The sequence below is a fragment of the Erinaceus europaeus genome, chromosome 3 (genome assembly GCF_950295315.1).
Source record: "Erinaceus europaeus chromosome 3, mEriEur2.1, whole genome shotgun sequence".
NCBI classification, from domain to species: domain Eukaryota; kingdom Metazoa; phylum Chordata; class Mammalia; order Eulipotyphla; family Erinaceidae; genus Erinaceus; species Erinaceus europaeus.
The window spans coordinates 169,925,538-169,945,080 of NC_080164.1; positions in this window are offsets into that span (position 1 = coordinate 169,925,538).

Consider the following 19,543-nt stretch of genomic DNA (forward strand, 5'->3'; position numbering starts at 1 on the left):
CAGAACATGGGCCTTTTGAAAGGTTATAATACCTTCAAAGCTGATGTCATTTTGTTGTTGAGGACAGACATACCTGTCAATGATTATTTTAGGCAGAAACAGTTTATGTCCAATGAAGCTGTTTGTCCTTATCATGGACTTAGTATCGCCCTCTGCTGGTTCAGTTGTAGTGCTACTGAATGTCACAGAAGCAGGGCTTAAAGCTAGATTTATTGCCCTACATGTGTTTTTTTCTGCATAATGATGAATAACAACCACAAATGAATATTACTTAATAATATAGCTTATATAAGGAAGTAGGAAATATATATCAAAAGAGGAAAAATAAAAGCTTTTATATGAGGGCCAGGAAGACAGTGCGGTCGGGGGTGGGGGGTGGGTAGCGCAAAAGGTTTGCATATCTGAGGCCACTGATATCCAAGTACGTATCCTGGACACCCAAAAATTTTGGATTGAGCTGTTCTCTGTCATTAAAATTCTTTTTCAACTTTTATATGAAACCAGAGTGAGATGAGTAATAAACAGACAAAAAGAAATCCTAATTATTTAAAATCCAAACAAGATTTTCAGATTGACAATTTCACTCTCTTATATACAATGTATTCATAGATCTACATACAAAAGCATCTTATCATTGAACTGTATATACATAGATGCAGATAGATATCTATTAGTATGTGTCGTGAACCATGATGGAAAAATGAAATGTTTAAAATAATGAACACAACCACATATGCAGTATGGTTGAATGTACTCCCTCCACCTTCAGAGAAGACATTAGATTACTTGAGTGGGACTCTAAATACGTCATAATATGTAAGTATGCATGAAACTATATCTGCTTATTAACAAATGTATTTTGCTCACTGGGACCACAGAATAAGTGTAGTTGCTTCTCCACTGGACAGGGGCATTGACAAGTCGATCCATATCCCCAGTCTATTTCTATCTTCCCCTAGTGGGGTAGGGCTCTGGGAAGGCGCAGTTATAGGGATAACTGGTGAGGTCATCTGCCCAGGGAAGTCAGGTTGGTGTCATGGTAGCATCTGCACCTTGGTGACTGAAAAGAATTAAGATATAAAGGAGAACAAATGAATAATCAGGAACCTAAAGGTAAGACTATACTAGATGCAATTTGGTGTCTTCATAATGGAAGAAACTAGGAAGTCTATTTTTAGATATATTCCAAGGGGCCAGTGACTTAACTAATTTTTGCCTAAGCCTGATAGCTAACATACAGGTGGGATAAAAAAATTGTCTGTGTGTGAAAATGATGTCAGAGTTGGGAATAGGATTAGAAAGCTGGATCAGGGCAGAGAGTAGCTCCCAAATGTGGGGAAAGTATATAAATACCATTAACTGTAATTTTTGTCCATACTCCCAAAGGGATAAAGAATAGGGAAGCTTCCAATGGAGGGGGTATGATATGGAATTTGGGTGGTAGGGATTGTATCTACAGTGACTCAATAGGGGCAACAAGCAGGTAGAAAGACTTCAAAAAGACACTATAAAGTACCTTATCAAATACTTTCTACTTAGACCCAGATCCTCTCCGCACCTACTTACTGTTTCACTTCCCTCAATAACTCTAAGGCTAACCTGGTCAGATAAAGTAAGGACCACAAAAGTGGCTGAGCAAGTTGTGGTCTATATACACAATGGAATACTACTCAGCTATTAAAAATGGTGACTTCACCATTTTCAGCTGATCTTGGATGGACCTTGAAAAAAATCATGTTAAGTGAAATAAGTCAGAAACAGAAGGATGAATATGGGTTGCTCTCACTCTCAGGTAGAAGTTGAAAAACAAGATCAGAAGAGAAAACACAAGTATAACCTGAACTGGAATTGACATATTGCACCAAAGTAAAAGATGCTGGGGGGGGGGGTGGGGAAAATACAGGTCCAAAAAAGATGACAGAGGGCCTAGCAGGGGTTATATTGTTATATGGGAAACTGGGAAATGTTGTGCATGTGCAAACTATAGTATTTACTGTTGAATGTAAAACATTAATTCCCCAATAAGGAAAATTTAAAAAAAAAAGAATGGATAAAAATCTTATTTTAAAAATAACGTATCTTCCTGGATCCTCCATTTAGAGGTAAATGCTATACAGTATTAAATTCTTATGAAATGACAAATTTATTTATGTCTAACAATATGTGCCAACCTATATTTAAGTCTATGGGAGAACTTCAGTGGTTATCTATGGGGGTGGGGGTGGTGACACAGACCTTTGGTGACTGGAGTGGTAAGAAAAATTTTAAAAGACCATATTATAAAGAATTATCCCCTAATTTAAAAAGAAGGAGGAGGAGGAGAAGGGGGGGAGAAAGTGTGTACTATATATCAGGTCCTGGAATCTTACAATAACTAAGCTAGATCTATCTCCTGCCTTGACAGGTGTGATATTCACATCCCTAGAGTTTTATTCCCTATGGGGAATTGTCTTAAGTCTCTTTAAAATGTAACCGTGACATTTATCCATCTAACTTGACCCTTTAAAAAAAACAATTCACAAATGCAAAGTTAATATAGAAATTCTACCTTTAATTCAACCTACCTTCTTACTCATACACTCTACCAATACCAGGAAATCCAGAAGGGACAGGTCATTGACTTTGATCTCAGATTTCTTTTTGTCCATTTATGTCTGAACCATAATGTTATTTAACCTTTGCTTTGTGTGCTTAATGGATATGAGTGTTCTGATAAATGCAATAGAGAAGTCAATAACACAGCTAATCCAGACCATAATTTGCTATCTTGAGGTGCTGAGAAATAATGGGTCAGACTTGCTAAGTCTTAAATAATATTCCCAGTCTGAACATCATTTTTTCACTGATTATAGAAATTTAGAAGTCTGATCACAGTATTATTAATGGGAGTTATAACCCAAATGCCCACAACTTAGTCTAAACATGTACTAAGGCCTATACTAAATTCTTTATTATCTTCAGATTTTTATTTGATTCTTTCAGATGAAAGCTGGGTGGTAGACTCATTAGCTGGAGCACATGTTACCTGTACAAAAGATAAAGATTAAACCCTAAGTCCTCCTCATCCTTTGTCTTCAATCTCATTCTTTCCATTTCCCCTCCCTCCATCCTTCAATCAAAAAATGGAAAAATGGTCACCAGGTACAGTGAGGCACCAAATCCCAGTGATAACCCTGGTGAAAAGAAAGAAAAATAAGGAAGGGAAGGGAGAAAGGAGGAGGGAAGAAAGGGAAGAGAAGGGAAGATGAAGGGAAGGGAATGGAAGGAAAGGGAAGGAAAGGGAAGGAAAGGGAAGGGAAGGGAAGGGAAAGGAAGGGAAGGGAAGGGAAGACAGAAGGGAAGGGAAGACGGAAGGGAAGGGAAGATGGAAAGAGAAGATGGAAGGGAAGATGGAAAGAGAAGATGGAAGGAAAGGGGGAAGAGAAGGGAAGGAAAGATGAAGGGAAGGGAAGGGAAGGGAAGGGAAGGGAAGGGAAAGGAAGGGAAGGGAAGGGAAGGGAAGGGGAAGGGAACAGAAAAGAAAGGAAGGGAAAGGAATTTGGAAGGGAAAGGAACAGGGAAGGGAAGGGACAAGAAGGGAAAGGAAGAGAAAGGAAGTGAAAGGAAGGGAAAGGGAGGGAAAGGAACAGAGAAGGGAAGGGAAGACAGAAGCTAAGGAAAGATGGAAAGAGAATGGAAGGGAAGGGGAGGGAAGATGAAGCGAAGATGAAGGGAAGGGAAGGGAAGGGAAGGGAAGGGAAGGGAAGGGAAGGGAAGGGAAGGGAAGGGAAGGGAAGGGAAGAGAAGAGAAGAGAAGGGAAGGGAATAAGAAGGGAAGGGAAGAGGATAGGAGGGGAGAGGAGGGGAGGGAAGAGAAGAAAAGATGAAGGGAAGGGAAGGGAAGATGAAGGGAAGATGAAGGGAAGGGAAGGGAAGGGAAGGGAAGGGAAGGGAAGGGAAGGGAAGACGGAAGGGAAGGGAAGATGGAAAGTGAAGATGGAAGGGAAGGGGAGGGAAGATGAAGGGAATGGAAGGGAAGGGAAGGGAAGATGAAGGAAATAGAAGAGAAGGGAAGGGAAGGGGAGATGAAGGGAAGATGAAAGGAAAATGAAGGTAAGATGAAGGGAAGGGAAGGGAAAGGAAGGGAAAGGCAGGAAAAGGAAGGGAAAGGAACAGGGTAGGGAAGCGAAGGGAAGGGAAGGAAAAGGAAGGGAAGGGAAGGGAAGGGAAGGGAAGGGAAGGGAAGGGAAGGGAAGGGAAGGGAAGGGAAGGGAAGGGAAGGGAAGAGAAGGGAAGGGAATAGGAAGGGATGGGAAGCGAAGAGAAGGGAAGGGAAGGGAAGGGAAGGGAAGGGAAGGAAAGGGAAGGGAAAGGGAGGGGAGGCGAGGGAAGGGAAGGGAAGGGAAGGGAAGGGAAGGGAAGGGAAGGGAAGGGAAGACAGAAAGGAAGGGAAGACAGAAGGGAAGGGAAGACAGAAGGGAAGGAATGATGGAAGGGAAGGGGAGGGAAGAGAAGGGAAGGGAAGATGAAGGGAAGGGAAGGGAAGTGAAGGGAAGGGAAGGGAAGGGAAGGGGAAGGGAACAGAAGGGAAAGGAAGGGAAAGAAATTTGGAAGGGAAAGGAACAGGGAAGGGAAGGGAAGAGAAGGGAAGGGAAGGGAAGGGAAGGGAAGGGAAGGGAAGGGAAGGGAAGGGAAGGGACAAGAATGGAAAGGAAGGGAAAGGAAGATAAAGGAAGTGAAAGGAAGGGAAAGGGATGGAAAGGAACAGGGTAGGGAAGGGAAGACGGAAGCTAAGGGAAGATGGAAAGAGAATGGAAGGGAAGGGGAGGGAAGATGAAGCGAAGATGAAGGGAAGGGAAGGGAAGGGAAGGGAAGGGAAGGGAAGGGAAGGGAAGGAAAGGGAAGGGAAGAGAAGGGAAGGGAATAGGAAGGGAAGATGAAGGGAATAGAAGAGAAGGGAAGGGGAGGGAGGATGAAGAGAAGATTAAAGGAAAATGAAGGGAAGATGAAGGGAAAGGAAGGGAAAGGAATGTGGAAGGGAAAGGAACAGGGAAGGGAAGGGAAGGGAAGGGAAGGGAAGGGAAGGGAAGGGAAGAGAAGGGAAGGGAAGGGAAGATGAATGGAAGGGAAGGGAAGAGGAAGTGAAGATGAAGGGAAGGGAAGGGAAATAAAGGGAAGAGAAGACGGAAGGGAAGGGAAGGGAAGGGAAGGGTCGGAAGGGAAGGAAAGATGGAAGGGAAGGGAAGATGGAAAGAGAAGATGGAAGGGAAGGGGAGGGAAGATGAAGGGAATGGAAGGGAAGGGAGGGGAAGGGAACATGAAGGGAAGATGAAGGGAATAGAAGAGAAGTGAAGGGAAGGGGAGATGAAGGGAAGATGAAAGGAAAATGAAGGGAAGATGAAGGGAAGGGAAGGGAAGGGAAGGGAAGACGGAAGGGAAGGGAAAGGAAGGGAAGGGAAAGGAAGGGAAAGGAATGGAAGGGAAGACGGAAGGGAAGGGAGGGAAGGGAAGACGGAAGAGAAGGGAAAGGAAGGGAAAGGAATGGAAAGGAAGATGGAAGGGAAGGGAAGAGAAGGGAAGAGAAGGGAAGGGGAGAGAAGGGAAGGGAAGGGAAGGGAAGACAGAAGGGAAGGGAAGTCAGAAGGGAAGGGAAGATGGAAAGCGAATATGGAAGGGAAGGGGAGGGAAGAGAAAGGAAGGGAAGATGAAGGGAAGATGAAGGGAAGGGAAGGGAAGGGAAGGGAAGGGAAGGGAAGGGAAGGGAAGGGAAGGGAAGGGAAGGGGAAGGAAACAGAAGGGAAAGGAAGGGAAAGAAATTTGGAAGGGAAAGGAACAGGGAAGGGAAGGGAAGAGAAGGGAAGGGAAGGGAAGGGAAGGGAAGGGAAGGGAAGGGAAGGGACAAGAATGGAAGGGAAAGGAAGTGAAAGGAAGGGAAAGGAACAGGGTAGGGAAGGGAAGACGGAAGCTAAGGGAAGATGGAAAGAGAATGGAAGGGAAGGGGAGGGAAGATGAAGCGAAGATGAAGGGAAGGGAAGGGAAGGGAATACGAAGGGAAGATGAAGGGAATAGAAGAGAAGGGAAGGGGAGGGAGGATGAAGGGAAGATGAAAGGAAAATGAAGGGAAGATGAAGGGAAAGGAAGGGAAAGGAACGTGGAAGGGAAAGGAACAGGGAAGGGAAACAAAGCGAAGGGAAGGGAAGGGAAGGGAAGGGAAGGAAAGGGAAGATGAACGGAAGGGAAGGGAAGGGAAGGGAAGAGGAAGGGAAGATGAAGGGAAGGGAAGGGAAGGGAAATAAAGGGAAGAGAAGACGGAAGGGAAGGGAAGGGAAGGGAAGGGAAGGGAAGGGAAGGGAAGGGAAGGGTGGGAAGGGAAGGAAAGACGGAAGGGAAGGGAAGATGGAAAGAGAAGATGGAAGGGAAGAAGAGGGAAGATGAAGGGAAGGGAAGGGAAGATGAACGGAAGGGAAGGGAAGGGAAGAGGAAGGGAAGATGAAGGGAAGGGAAGGGTAGGGAAATAAAGGGAAGAGAAGATGGAAGGGAAGGGAAGGGAAGGGAAGGGAAGGGAAGGGAAGGGAAGGGAAGGGAAGGGAAGGGAAGGGAAGGGAAGGGAAGGGAAGGGTGGGAAGGGAAGGAAAGACGGAAGGGAAGGGAAGATGGAAAGAGAAGATGGAAGGGAAGGGGAGGGAAGATGAAGGGAAGATGAAAGGAAGGGAAGGGAAGGGAAGGAAGGGAAGGGACAGGAAGGGAAGACAGACATTAAGGGAAGATGGAAAGAGAAGATGGAAGAGAAGGGGAGGGTAGATGAAGGGAATGGAATGGAAGGGAAGGGAACATGAAGGGAAGTTGAAGGGAATAGAAGAGAAGGGAAGGGAAGGGAAGGGGAGATGAAGGCAAGATGAAGGAAAAATGAAGGGAAGATGAAGGGAAGGGAAGGTTGGGAAGGGAAGGGAAGGGAAGGGAAGGGAAGGGAAGGGAAGGGAAGGGAAAGGAATGGAAAGGAAGGGAAATTAAGGGAAAGGAACAAGGACGGGAAGCGAAGGGAAGGGAAGGAAAAGGAAGGGAAGGGAAGATGAACGGAAGGGAAGGGAAGATGAAGGGAAGGGACGGGAAGGGAAATACCGGGAAGAGAAGATGGAAGGGAAGGGAAGGGAAGGGAAGGGAAGGGAAGGGAAGGGAAGGGAAGGGAAGGGAAGGGAAGGGAAGGGAAGGGAAGGGACAAGAATGGAAGGGAAAGGAAGAGAAAGGAAGTGAAAGGAAGGGAAAGGAACAGGGTAGGGAAGGGAAGACGGAAGCTAAGGGAAGATGGAAAGAGAATGGAAGGGAAGGGGAGGGAAGATGAAGCGAAGATGAAGGGAAGGGAAGGGAAGGGAAGGGAAGGGAAGGGAAGGGAAGGGAAGGGAAGAGAAGGGAAGGGAATAGGAAGGGAAGATGAAGGGAATAGAAGAGAATGGAAGGGGAGTGAGGATGAAGGGAAGATGAAAGGAAAATGAAGGGAAGATGAAGGGAAAGGAAGGGAAAGGAACGTGGAAGGGAAAGGAACAGGGAAGGTAAACAAAGGGAAGGGAAGGGAAGGGAAGGGAAGGGAAGATGAACGGAAGGGAAGGGAAGGGAAGAGGAAGGGAAGATGAAGGGAAGGGAAGGGAAATAAAGGGAAGAGAAGACAGAAGGGAAGGGAAGGGAAGGGAAGGGAAGGGGAGGGGAGGGGAGGAAAGGGAAGGGATGGGAAGGGAAGGGAAGGGAAGGGAAGGGGAGGGAAGCGAAGGGAAGGAAAGACGGAAGGGAAGGGAAGATGGAAAGAGAAGATGGAAGGGAAGGGGAGGGAAGATGAAGGGAAGGGAAAGGAAGGGAAGGGAAGGGAAAGGAAGGGAAGGGAAGGGAAGGGGAAGGGAACAGAAGGGAAAGGAAGGGAAAGAAATTTGGAAGGGAAAGGAACAGGGAAGGGAAGGGAAGAGAAGGGAAGGGAAGGGAAGGGAAGGGAAGGGAAGGGAAGGGAAGGGAAGGGACAAGAATGGAAGGGAAAGGAAGTGAAAGGAAGGGAAAGGAACAGGGTAGAGAAGGGAAGACGGAAGCTAAGGGAAGATGGAAAGAGAATGGAAGGGAAGGGGAGGGAAGATGAAGCGAAGATGAAGGGAAGGGAAGGAAAGGGAAGGGAAGGGAAGGGAAGGGAAGGGAAGGGAAGGGAAGGGAAGGGAATAGGAAGGGAAGATGAAGGGAATAGAAGAGAAGGGAAGGGGAGGGAGGATGAAGGGAAGATGAAAGGAAAATGAAGGGAAGATGAAGGAAAAGGAACGTGGAAGGGAAAGGAACAGGGAAGGGAAACAAAGGGAAGGGAAGGGAAGGGAAGGAAAGGGAAGATGAACGGAAGGGAAGGGAAGGGAAGAGGAAGGGAAGAGGAAGGGAAGGGAAGGGAAATAAAGGGAAGAGACGATGGAAGGGAAGGGAAGGGAAGGGAAGGGAAGGGAAGGGAAGGGAAGGGAAGGGAAGGGTGGGAAGGGAAGGAAAGACAGAAGGGAAGGGAAGATGGAAAGAGAAGATGGAAGGGAAGGGGAGGGAAGATGAAGGGAAGATGAAAGGAAGGGAAGGGAAGGGAAGGGAAGGAAGGGAAGGGACAGGAAGGGAAGACGGAAGTTAAGGGAAGATGGAAAGAGAAGATGGAAGAGAAGGGGAGGGTAGATGAAGGGAATGGAATGGAAGGGAAGGGAACATGAAGGGAAGTTGAAGGTAATAGAAGAGAAGGGAAGGGAAGGGAAGGGGAGATGAAGGCAAGATGAAGGAAAAATGAAGGGAAGATGAAGGGAAGGGAAGGTTGGGAAGGGAAGGGAAGGAAAGGGAAGGGAAGGGAAGGGAAGGGAAGGGAAAGGAATGGAAAGGAAGGGAAATTAAGGGAAAGGAACAAGGACGGGAAGCGAAGGGAAGGGAAGGAAAAGGAAGGGAAGGGAAGATGAACGGAAGGGAAGGGAAGATGAAGGGAAGGGACGGGAAGGGAAATACAGGGAAGAGAAGATGGAAGGGAAGGGAAGGGAAGGGAAGGGAAGGGAAGGGAAGGGAAGGGAAGGGAAGGGAAGGGAAGGGAAGGGACAAGAATGGAAGGGAAAGGAAGAGAAAGGAAGTGAAAGGAAGGCAAAGGAACAGGGTAGGGAAGGGAAGACGTAAGCTAAGGGAAGATGGAAAGAGAATGGAAGGGAAGGGGAGGGAAGATGAAGCGAAGATGTAGGGAAGGGAAGGGAAGGTAAGGGAAGGGAAGGGAAGGGAAGGGAATAGGAAGGGAAGATGAAGGGAATAGAAGAGAAGGGAAGAGGAGGGAGGATGAAGAGAAGATTAAAGGAAAATGAAGGGAAGATGAAGGGAAAGGAAGGGAAAGGAACGTGGAAGGGAAAGGAACAGGGAAGGGAAGGGAAGGGAAGGGAAGAGAAGGGAAGGGAAGGGAAGATGAATGGAAGGGAAGGGAAGGGAAGGTAAGAGGAAGTGAAGATGAAGGGAAGGGAAGGGAAATAAAGGGAAGAGAAGACGGAAGGGAAGGGAAGGGAAGGGAAGGGAAGGGAAGGGAAGGGAAGGGAAGGGAAGGGAAGGGAAGGGAAGGGTGGGAAGGGAAGGAAAGACGGAAGGGAAGGGAAGATGGAAAGAGAAGATGGAAGGGAAGGGGAGCGAAGATGAAGGGAAGATGAAAGGAAGGGAAGGGAAGGGAAGGAAGGGAAGGGACAGGAAGGGAAGACGGAAGTTAAGGGAAGATGGAAAGAGAAGATGGAAGAGAAGGGGAGGGTAGATGAAGGGAATGGAATGGAAGGGAAGGGAACATGAAGGGAAGTTGAAGGGAATAGAAGAGAAGGGAAGGGAAGGGAAGGGGAGATGAAGGCAAGATGAAGGAAAAATGAAGGGAAGATGAAGGGAAGGGAAGGTTGGGAAGGGAAGGGAAGGAAAGGGAAGGGAAGGGAAGGGAAAGGAATGGAAAGGAAGGGAAATTAAGGGAAAGGAACAAGGACGGGAAGCGAAGGGAAGGGAAGGAAAAGGAAGGGAAGGGAAGATGAACGGAAGGGAAGGGAAGATGAAGGGAAGGGACGGGAAGGGAAATACAGGGAAGAGAAGATGGAAGGGAAGGGAAGGGAAGGGAAGGGAAGGGAAGGGAAGGGAAGGGAAGGGAAGGGAAGGGAAGGGAAGGGACAAGAATGGAAGGGAAAGGAAGAGAAAGGAAGTGAAAGGAAGGCAAAGGAACAGGGTAGGGAAGGGAAGACGTAAGCTAAGGGAATATGGAAAGAGAATGGAAGGGAAGGGGAGGGAAGATGAAGCGAAGATGAAGGGAAGGGAGGGAAGGGAAGGGAAGGGAAGAGAAGGGAAGGGAATAGGAAGGGAAGATGAAGGGAATAGAAGAGAAGGGAAGGGGAGGGAGGATGAAGAGAAGATTAAAGGAAAATGAAGGGAAGATGAAGGGAAAGGAAGGGAAAGGAACGTGGAAGGGAAAGGAACAGGGAAGGGAAGGGAAGGGAAGGGAAGGGAAGGGAAGGGAAGGGAAGGGAAGGGAAGGGAAGGGTCGGAAGGGAAGGAAAGATGGAAGGGAAGGGAAGATGGAAAGAGAAGATGGAAGGGAAGGGGAGGGAAGATGAAGGGAATGGAAGGGAAGGGAGGGGAAGGGAACATGAAGGGAAGATGAAGGGAATAGAAGAGAAGGGAAGGGAAGGGGAGATGAAGGGAAGATGAAAGGAAAATGAAGGGAAGATGAAGGGAAGGGACGGGAAGGGAAGACGGAAGGGAAGGGAAAGGAAGGGAAGGGAAAGGAAGGGAAAGGAATGGAAGGGAAGACGGAAGGGAAGGGAGGGAAGGGAAGACGGAAGAGAAGGGAAAGGAAGGGAAAGGAATGGAAAGGAAGATGGAAGGGAAGGGAAGAGAAGGGAAGGGAAGGGAAGGGAAGGGAAGGGAAGGGAAGGGAAGGGAAGGGAAGGGGACAGAAGGGAAGGGAAGGGAAGGGAAGGGAAGGGAAGGGAAGGGAAGGGAAGGGAAGGGAAGACAGAAGGGAAGGGAAGGGAAGACAGAAGGGAAGGGAAGATGGAAAGCGAATATGGAAGGGAAGGGGAGGGAAGAGAAAGGAAGGGAAGATGAAGGGAAGATGAAGGGAAGGGAAGGGAAGGGAAGGGAAGGGAAGGGAAGGGAAGGGAAGGGAAGGGAAGGGAAGGGAAGGGAAGGGAAGGGAAGGGAAAGGAAGGGAAGGGAAGGGAAAGGAAGGGAAGGGAAGGGAAGGGGAAGGGAACAGAAGGGAAAGGAAGGGAAAGAAATTTGGAAGGGAAAGGAACAGGGAAGGGAAGGGAAGAGAAGGGAAGGGAAGGGAAGGGAAGGGAAGGGAAGGGAAGGGAAGGGAAGGGAAGGGAAGGGAAGGGAAGGGACAAGAATGGAAGGGAAAGGAAGGGAAAGGAACAGGGTAGGGAAGGGAAGACGGAAGCTAAGGGAAGATGGAAAGAGAATGGAAGGGAAGGGGAGGGAAGATGAAGCGAAGATGAAGGGAAGGGAAGGGAAGGGAAGGGAAGGGAAGGGAAGGGAATAGGAAGGGAAGATGAAGGGAATAGAAGAGAAGGGAAGGGGAGGGAGGATGAAGGGAAGATGAAAGGAAAATGAAGGGAAGATGAAGGGAAAGGAAGGGAAAGGAACGTGGAAGGGAAAGGAACAGAGAAGGGAAACAAAGCGAAGGGAAGGGAAGGGAAGGGAAGGGAAGGGAAGGGAAGGGAAGGGAAGGAAAGGGAAGATGAACGGAAGGGAAGGGAAGGGAAGAGGAAGGGAAGATGAAGGGAAGGGAAGGGAAGGGAAGGGAAATAAAGGGAAGAGAAGACGGAAGGGAAGGGAAGGGAAGGGAAGGGTGGGAAGGGAAGGAAAGACGGAAGGGAAGGGAAGATGGAAAGAGAAGATGGAAGGGAAGGGGAGTGAAGATGAAGGGAAGGGAAGGGAAGGGAAGATGAACGGAAGGGAAGGGATGGGAAGAGGAAGGGAAGAGGAAGGGAAGGGAAGGGAAATAAAGGGAAGAGAAGATGGAAGGGAAGGGAAGGGAAGGGAAGGGAAGGGAAGGGAAGGGAAGGGAAGGGAAGGGAAGGGAAGGGAAGGGAAGGGAAGGGAAGGGAAGGGTGGGAAGGGAAGGAAAGACGGAAGGGAAGGGAAGATGGAAAGAGAAGATGGAAGGGAAGGGGAGGGAAGATGAAGGGAAGATGAAAGGAAGGGAAGGGAAGGGAAGGAAGGGAAGGGACAGTAAGGGAAGACGGAAGTTAAGGGAAGATGGAAAGAGAAGATGGAAGAGAAGGGGAGGGTAGATGAAGGGAATGGAATGGAAGGGAAGGGAACATGAAGGGAAGTTGAAGGGAATAGAAGAGAAGGGAAGGGAAGGGGAGATGAAGGCAAGATGAAGGAAAAATGAAGGGAAGATGAAGGGAAGGGAAGGTTGGGAAGGGAAGGGAAGGGAAGGGAAGGGAAGGGAAGGGAAGGGAAGGGAAGGGAAGGGAAGGGAAGGGAAGGGAAGGGAAGGGAAGGGAAGGGAAGGGAAGGGGAGGGACGGGAAGGGAAGGGCAGGGAAGGGAAAGGAATGGAAAGGAAGGGAAATTAAGGGAAAGGAACAAGGACGGGAAGCGAAGGGAAGGGAAGGAAAAGGAAGGGAAGGGAAGATGAACGGAAGGGAAGGGAAGATGAAGGGAAGGGACGGGAAGGGAAATACAGGGAAGAGAAGATGGAAGGGAAGGGAAGGGAAGGGAAGGGAAGGGAAGGGAAGGGAAGGGAAGGGACAAGAATGGAAGGGAAAGGAAGAGAAAGGAAGTGAAAGGAAGGGAAAGGAACAGGGTAGGGAAGGGAAGACGGAAGCTAAGGGAAGATGGAAAGAGAATGGAAGGGAAGGGGAGGGAAGATGAAGCGAAGATGAAGGGAAGGGAAGGGAAGGGAAGGGAAGGGAAGGGAAGAGAAGGGAAGGGAATAGGAAGGGAAGATGAAGGGAATAGAAGAGAATGGAAGGGGAGTGAGGATGAAGGGAAGATGAAAGGAAAATGAAGGGAAGATGAAGGGAAAGGAAGGGAAAGGAACGTGGAAGGGAAAGGAACAGGGAAGGTAAACAAAGGGAAGGGAAGGGAAGGGAAGGGAAGGGAAGATGAACGAAAGGGAAGGGAAGGGAAGAGGAAGGGAAGATGAAGGGAAGGGAAGGGAAATAAAGGGAAGAGAAGATGAAAGGGAAGGGAAGGGAAGGGAAGTGAAGGGAAGGGAAGGGTGGGAAGGGAAGGAAAGACGGAAGGGAAGGGAAGATGGAAAGAGAAGATGGAAGGGAAGGGGAGGGAAGGGAAGGGAAGGGAAGGAAGGGAAGGGACAGGAAGGGAAGACGGAAGTTAAGGGAAGATGGAAAGAGAAGATGGAAGAGAAGGGGAGGGTAGATGAAGGGAATGGAATGGAAGGGAAGGGAACATGAAGGGAAGTTGAAGGGAATAGAAGAGAAAGGAAGGGAAGGGAAGGGGAGATGAAGGCAAGATGAAGGAAAAATGAAGGGAAGATGAAGGGAAGGGAAGGTTGGGAAGGGAAGGGAAGGGAAGGGAAGGGAAGGGAAGGGAAGGGAAGGGAAGGGAAGGGAAAGGAAGGGAAGGGAAGGGAAGGGGAGGGAAGGGAAGGGAAGGGAAGGGAAGGGAAGGGAAGGGAAGGGAAGGGAAGGGAAGGGAAGGGATGGGAAGGGAAGGGAAGGGAAAGGAAGGGAAAGGAAGGGAAAGGAACAAGGAAGGGAAGCGAAAGGAAGGGAAGGAAAAGGAAGGGAAGGGAAGACGAACGGAAGGGAAGGGAAGATGAAGGGAAGGGACGGGAAGGGAAATACAGGGAAGAGAAGACGGAAGGGAAGGGAAGGGAAGGGAAGGGAAGGGAAGGGAAGGGAAGGGAAGGGAAGGGAAGGGAAGGGAAGGGAAGGGAAGGGAAGACGGAAGGGAAGGGAATATGGAAAGAGAAGATGGAAGGGAAGGGAAGATGAAGGGAAGGGAAGGGAAGGGAAGGGAAGGGAAGGGAAGGGAAGGGAAGGGAAGGGAAGGGAAGGGAAAGGAAAAAGGAAGGGAAGTGAAGGGAAAGGAAGGAAAAGGAAGGGAAGGGAAGATGAACGGAAGGGAAGGGAAGATGTAGGGAAGGGACGGGAAGGGAAATAAAGGGAAGAGAAGATGGAAGGGAAGGGAAGACGGAAGGGAAAGGAATATGGAAAGAGAAGATGGAAGGGAAGGGGAGGGAAGATGAAGGGAAGATGATGGAAGGAAGGGAAGGGAAGGGAAAGGAAGGGAAGGGAAGGGAAGGGAATGGATGGGATGGGAAGGGAAGGAAAGGAAAGGAAAGGAAAGGAAAGGAAAGGAAAGGAAAGGAAAGGAAGAGAAAGGGAGGGAAAGGAACTTGTAAGGGAAAGGAATTGGTAAGGGAAGGGAAAGTATTGGAAAGGGAGGGAAAGGTAGGGAAAGGAACATCGAAGGGAAAGGAACAGGGAAGGAAAGGAAGGGAAGACGGAAGTGAAGGGAAGATGGAAAGAGTAGATGGAAGGGAAGGGGAGGGAAGATGAAGGGGTGATGAAGGGAAGGGAAGGGAAGGGAAAGGAAGGGAAAGAAACGTGGAAGGGAAAGGAACAGGGAAGGGAAGGAAAAGGAAGGGAATAGAAGATGAAGGGAAGGGAAGATGAGGGAAGATAAAGGGAATTGAAGGGAAAGGAAGGGAAGGGAAAGGAAGGGAAGGGAAAGGAATGGAAAGGAAGTGAAATAAGGAAAAGGTAGGGAAAGGGAGTGAAAGGAACGTGGAAGGGAAAGGAATAGGGAAGGGAATGGAAGGGAAGGGAAGACGGAAGGGAAGGGAAAGTAAGGGAAGGGAAATGAAAGGGTGGGAAAGGAATGGAAGGGAAGACGGAAGGGAAGGGAGGGAAGGGAAGACGGAAGGGAAGGGAAAGGAAGGTAAAGGAATGGAAGGGAAGACGAAGGGAAGGGAAGGGAAGGGAAGGGAAGGGAAGGGAAGGGAAGGGAAGGGAAGGGAAGACAGAAGGGAAGGGAAGTCATAAGGGAAGGGAAGATGGAAAGAGAAGATGGAAGGAAAGGGTAGGGAAGAGAAGGGAAGGGAAGATGAAGGGAAGGGAAGGGAAGGGAAGGGAAGGGAAGGGAAGGGAAGGAAGGGGGAAGGGAACAGAAGGGAACAGAAGGGAAAGGAAGGGAAAGGAACAGGGAAGGGAAGGGAAGAGAAGGGAAGGGAAGGGAAGGGAAGGGAAGGAAGGGAAGAGAGAAGAAGGGAAAGGAAGGGAAAGAAAGTGAAAGGAAGGGAAAGGGAGGGAAAGGAACAGGGAAAGGAAGGGAAGACGGAAGCTAAGGGAAGATGGAAAGAGACGATGGAAGGGAAGGGGAGGGAAGATGAAGTGAAGATGAAGGGAAGGGAAGGGAAGGGAAGGGAACATGAAGGGAAGATGAAGGGAATAGAAGAGAAGGGAAGGGGAGGGAAGATGAAGGGAAGAAGAAAGGAAGATGAAGGGAAGGGAAGGGAAAGGAAGGAAAAGGAAGGAAAAGGAAGGGGAACGTGGAAGGGAAAGGAACAGGGAAGGGAAGCAAGGGGAAGGGAAGGGAAGAGAAGATGGAAAGAGAAGATGGAAGGGAAGGGAAAGGAAGATGAAGGGAAGATGAAGGGAAGGGAAAGGAAAGGAAGGGAAGGGAAGGGAAATAAAGGGAAGAGAAGACGGAAGGGAAAAAAGGGACAGGAAGGGAAGACGGAAGTTAAGGGAAGATGGAAAGAGAAGATGGAAGAGAAGGGGAGGGTAGATGAAAGGAATGGAATGGAAGGGAAGGGAACTTGAAGGGAAGATGAAGGGAATAGAAGAGAAGGAAAGGGGAGATGAAGGGAAGATGAAGGGAAGATGAAGGGAAGGGAATGGAAAGGAAGGGTAGGGAAAGGAAGGGAAAAGAAGGGAAAGGAAGGGTGTTGTTAAAATTCGGTGGCTCCAGCTGGCTGGGCTAGCTTCACGGGCGGGTAACAGAGACGACCAGAGACATACTGCCGGGCAGGGAAGCTGTATTTCTTTATTCAGGAACAACGATTCATAAACTAAACCAAAATAATCACCAAACATAACTCTGCTGTCTCTTTGCGGCGGCGCAAGCACTCTCTCTTACTCTGGAACTCAGGAACCCTCTCCAACTCTGCAACTCTAGAACTCAGGAACTCTGGTGGGGGTTCCTAGGGGCGAGGCCAGACAGGGCCAAGCGGAAAGGAAATGGAAAGGAATGGAAAGGAAGTGAAAGAAGGGAAAGGTAGGGAAAGTGAGTGATAGGAACGTGGAAGGGAAAGGAATAGTGAAGGGAAGGGAAGGGAAGGGAAGGGAAGGGAAGGGAAGGGAAGGGAAGGGAAGGGAAGGGAAGGGAAGGGAAGGGAAGGGAAGGGAAGAGAAGATAAGGGAAGGGAAGGGAATGGAAGGGAATGAAATGGAAGGGAAGGGAAGGGAAGGGAAGGGAAGGGAAGGGAAGGGAAGGGAAGGGAAGGGAAGGGAAGGGAAGGGAAGGGAAGGGAAGGGAAGAGCAGACGGAAGGGAAGGGAATATGGAAGAGAAGATGGAAGGGAAGGGGAGGGAAGTTGAAGGGAATGGAAGGGAAGGGAAGGGAAGGGATGATGAAGGGAAGATGAAGTGAATAGAAGAGAATAGAAGGGAAGGGAAGGGGAGATGAAGGGAAGATGAAGGGGAAAATGAAAGGATGATGAAAGGAAGGGAAAGAAAGGGAAGGGAAGGGAATGAAATGGAAGTGATGGGAATGGAAGGGAAGGGAAGGGAAGGGAAGGGAAGGGAAGGGAAGGGAAGGGAAGGGAAGGGTAGGGAAGGAAAGCAAAGAGAAGACGGAAGGGAAGGGAAGATGGAAAGGGACGATGGAAGGGAAGGGGAGGGAAGATGAAGGGAATGGAAGGGAAGGGAAGGGATGATGAAGGGAAGATGAAGTGAATAGAAGAGAACGGAAGGGAAGGGAAGGAGAGATGAAGAGATGATATATGGGAAAATGAAATAAGGGGGAAAAAGGGAAGGGAAGGGAAGGGAAGGGAAGGGATGGGAAGATGAAGGGATTATGAAAGGAAGGGAAGGGAAGTAAAGGGAAGGGAAGGAAAGAAAGGAAAGGAAAGGAAAGGAAAGGAAAGGAAAGGAAAGGAAAGGAAAGGAAAGGAAAGGAAAGGAGGTGAAAGGAAGGGAAAGGAAGGGAAAGGAATGGAAAAGGAGGGAAAGGAAGGGAAAGGAACAGGGAAGTGAAGTGAAGTGAAGTGAAGTGAAGTGAAGTGAAGTGAAGTGAAGTGAAGTGAAGTGAAGTGAAGTGAAGTGAAGGGAAGGGAAGGGAAGGGAAGGGAAGGGAAGGCAAGGAAAGATTAAGGGAAGGGAAGGGAAGATGAAGGGAAGATGAAGGGAAGTTAAGGGAAGGGAAGGGAAGGGAAGGGAAAGGAAGGGAAGGGAAGAGAAGGGAAGGGAAGGGAAGGGAAGGGAAGGGAAGGGAAGGGAAGGGAAGGGAAGGGAAGGGAAGGGAAGGGAAGGGAACAGAAGGGAAAGGAAGGAAAAGGAACAGGGAAAGGAACGGAAAGGAAGAGAAAGGGAGGGAAAGGTAGTTGTAAGGGAAAGGAACAGGGAAGGGAAGGGAAGGGAAGGGAAGGGAAGGGAAGGGAAGGGAAGGGAAGGGAAGGGAAGGGAAGGGAAGGGAAGGGAAGGGAAAGGAAGGGAAAGGGAGGGAAAGGGAGGGAAAGGAACGTGGAAGGGAAAGGAACAGGGAAGGAAGGGAAGGGAAGACAGAAGCAAAGGGAAGATAGAAAGAGTAGATGGAAGGGAAGGGGAGGGAAGATGAAGGGATGATGAAGGGAAGGGAAGGGAAGGGAAGGGAAGGGAAGGGAAGGAAAGATGAAGGGCAGGGAAGGGAAGGGAAGATGAAGGGAAGATGAAGGGAAGTTAAGGGAAGGGAAGGGAAGGGAAGGGAAAGGAACAGAAGGGAAAGGAAGGGAAAGGAACAGGGAAAGGAACGGAAAGGAAGAGAAAGGGAGGGAAAGGTAGTTGTAAGGGAAAGGAACAGGGAAGGGAAGGGAAGGGAAGGGAAGGGAAGGGAAGGGAAGGGAAGGGAAGGGAAGGGAAGGGAAGGGAAGGGAAGGGAAAGGAAGGGAAAGGGAGGGAAAGGTATGGAAAGGAACGTGGAAGGGAAAGGAACAGGGAAGGAAGGGAAGGGAAGACAGAAGCAAAGGGAAGATAGAAAGAGTAGATGGAAGGGAAGGGGAGGGAAGATGAAGGGATGATGAAGGGAAGGGAAGGGAAGGGAAGGGAAGGGAAGGGAAGGGAAGGGAAGGGAAGGGAAGGGAAGGGAAGGGAAAGAAACGTGGAAGGGAAAGGAACAGGGAAGGGAAGTGAAGCGAAGGGAAGGGAAGGGAAGATGAAAGGAAGATGAAGGAAGGGAAGGGAAGGGAAGGGAAGGGAAAGGAAGGGAAGGGAAGGGAAAAGAATGGAAAGGAAGTGAAGAAGGAAAAGGTAGGGAAAGGGAGTGAAAAGAACGTGGAAGGGAAAGAAATAGGGAAGGGAAGGGAATGGAAGGGAAGGGAAGGGAAGGGAAGGGAAGGGAAGGGAAGGGAAGGGAAGGGAAGGGAAAGGAAGGGAAGGGAAAAGAATTGAAAGGAAGTGAAAGAAGGAAAAGGTAGGGAAAGGGAGTGAAAGGAACGTGGAAGGGAAAGGAATAGGGAAGGGAAGGGAAGGGAAGGGAAGGGAAGGGAAGGGAAAGGAATGGAAGGGAAGATGGAAGGGAAGGGAAGACTGAAGGGAAGGGAAGCGAAGGGAAGGGAAGGCAGGGGCGGGGAAGGGAAGGGAAGTTAAGGGAAGGGAAGGGAAGGGAAGGGAAGGGAAGATGGAAGGGAAGGGAAGGGAAGGCAAGAGAAGTTGGAAGGGATGGGAAGATGGAAAGAGAATACGGAAGGTAAGGGGAGGGAAAAGGGAAGGGAAGGGAAGGGGAAGGGAAAGGGACAGCTACTAGGCAGACTGATTTTTAAAAATAGGGAGTTGGGTAGTGGTTTACCTTGTTGAGTATATATACTAACAGAAGATCCTGGGTGCAGTGGGTGACAAGTCTAGCAGATGGAGACTTGTCTCAAGTGGCCTCCCCGAGGGGTCTGTTCTGGCTCCTACGCTATTTAATATTTACATCAATGACCTCCCAGAAACTTCTTCAAGGAAGTTCATCTACGCCGATGACATCTGCTGTGCAACTCAGGCATCCAAGTTCGACATCCTCGAGGAAACACTCACAAAAGACATGTCTCTGATATCTGATTACTGTAAAAAATGGCGACTAATCCCTAGCACTGCAAAAACGGTATCATCTGTTTCCCATCTACACCATGTCTCGGCCTCGCGTGAGCTTAATATGCAGCTTGGTGATACGAGAATCCGGCATGAAGCCCAGCCAGTCTATCTTGGCGTTACTCTCGATCACACTCTGTCATTTCATGAACATCTCATAAAAACTGCAGCAAAGGTGGGCGCAAGGAATAACATCATTGCAAGACTGGCCAGCTCCTCATGGGGCGCGAGCGCTTCCACACTACGGTCATCATCTCTGGCATTATG